The sequence below is a fragment of the Ambystoma mexicanum genome, chromosome 6q (genome assembly GCF_040938575.1).
Source record: "Ambystoma mexicanum isolate Mex_15411 chromosome 6q, UKY_AmexF1_1, whole genome shotgun sequence".
Lineage (NCBI taxonomy): Eukaryota > Metazoa > Chordata > Amphibia > Caudata > Ambystomatidae > Ambystoma > Ambystoma mexicanum.
In genome coordinates, this window is record NC_090937.1 from 1,517,185,103 (window position 1) to 1,517,187,199 (window position 2,097).

The following is a 2,097-nucleotide window of genomic DNA, read 5'->3' on the forward strand; positions in this document are numbered from 1 at the left end:
GTTCCCTCTGCTTCCCTGCAGTACATCCCCAGTTACGCCCTTGTTTTCGCAAGTTGTTCCCCATTCCGCGCGTTACGCCCCGTGTTCCGCCCACTTTCTAGTGTATGCGCAGAGGTTGTGGCTGTGCATCAGTATTCATCTTTGGTGGCCAGATCATATCCCTGGGTATGCAAAGCTAGCAATAACAAATCGTTGACTTTATTTTAAGTGAGAGAGAGCATTTGATTGTTGTGGCTGAAACCAAGTGCATCATGTTTTTGTAGCTAGAGCACACACTAGTTACTGAGAACAATTCGTACAATTCTTGGTAGGGATGTGGAAATCACATTCAGTGCCAATGGGTTTTGGTGGTGAGAGAAAATGCTTTCCTTAGAGAACATCATTTATAGTTACTGGTAGAGAGGATAAGATTGTTTTCAGTTGCTGCAAATGACTGTGCCTTGTAAGTGCTAGAGAGTAGGACACCACAGTGGGAAAGCGCAAACGCAGTCCCCCACTACCAGAAATAATGCAGCCGAGAAAACCACATTTGGGGACATCACAGGGGTCAGCAAATCCGATGTGCAATGGATGAGCCTCACCCTGGGAGCTCTGCCTTGCTGATCACAGATGCTCCCCTGCTAGGTAAGTATACCCCTGACTCTTCTTGACAAAATGACAAGAACATCACGCCATTTTTAGAGACTGACCTGAGATTTGATGTCATTTACTAGCTGTAAATCAATATGACAGATTTCGTGGCAAGGTTAAATATGTGTTGCTTGTGAAGTTCTGAATAGCATATCATCTTTTTTGTGGCCAACCAAATACAGTTTTCTAAGAAAAAGTATTAGATACCTCAGAAGGCAGGAGTATATTACCCTTTTTGGATGTAAAAACAAGTATTCCATTGTTTGCCAGCCAGACGAAATACTTGAATTAGAGAAAGATTCGTATTGTTCTTGAAAGGCAGTCAGAGCTTGTGTCCATTGACTGTGCATAACTGGACTATTTCTAGTTGTCTTGTATCTGCACTGGTTACATTGAGGCTCCCAGTCCCTTCTTTGTCTCTTTAATGCAATTAATTTCCCATGCTATTTACCTCTTTCGTGTGTCCGGCGTAAGATTGACTCCCCTTTGGACGTTTTCATAAAGCATGTCATGCTCATAATTAATTTCCTTGTGGCATAGTAGGTGTCGGTGTGAACATCTTTGCTCTAGGTTTAGTGTGTATCCATTTCATTCATTTTGCAAAATGTAGGTAGTCATTTGCATGTTGGATGTGAGCTGCCTGTGATGTATGTGGATGACATAGATGAGTGATTTCATTTAGAATTATAGTTAGTGTGAAGCAGGATTGTTTTGAGTGTAAGAGTGCTTGGTAGAGTGCTTGGTAGGGGATGTAACGCTGGTGATTAAATCATGCATGCCTGTTCATTTAATTTAAGGACAATCTGAGCTAAGAATAAACAATTGCTGGGACTGTGAGGTCATGTTATTATATGTGTCAATTTTCCTCACTGTTGATCCATTTAGAAAACTGTGCTTCATGGTCGACAAGCTATGCTGGTTTCCGAAAAGTTCATTTGAGGACATTGTGTAGTTTAAAAGTGTTGTGTATACTGATGTACATTGTGTTGTTCATATGTTCTCCGTCTGTATACCTCTTGCGGACTTGCAGAATGTCTTCTACAGTTTATATGGACATTATGGTAGAGTTTGCCATGATTAATGCTAAGGATTCTGATTAATAAACGAGATACGAATCCACTCATTGAAAATGCTTTAATGAGTTATGCAGAAAGCCTAACAAGGGCCCTCTAAAAACCCAACCTGATAAATGTCTAATTGCTCTTTTTAGCACTCTCCATTTGCATAAGTGAAATGTGGCAGCTGTTGATAAAGTAAAGTGTGCGTCATTTGTAGAAGGTCCATTTAAACATTAATTTGCACAGCACATTTAACCTTGAAAATTTAATTTCAGACGATAATAGTGAGGTTTGTCTGTACCTCCAGAAATATCTGTTATTTTGTATTGATAAATATACATCATTTTCAATGCATACCCTTTACGTTGGGGAAATGCATAGCTTGGTAACTTAATATATTTTTAGAATG

The 2,097-nt window shown here is 39.8% G+C and overlaps 1 non-coding gene across 1 annotated transcript; it reads right to left on the reverse strand.

Annotated features, from left to right (window-relative positions):
- Positions 1-468: 468 nt before the first annotated feature.
- LOC138517222 (U1 spliceosomal RNA) lies at positions 469-632 on the reverse strand. The gene has a single exon (XR_011282434.1). It is a non-coding gene; the product is annotated as a U1 spliceosomal RNA (small nuclear RNA).
- Between the last annotated feature and the right edge of the window lie 1,465 nt (positions 633-2,097).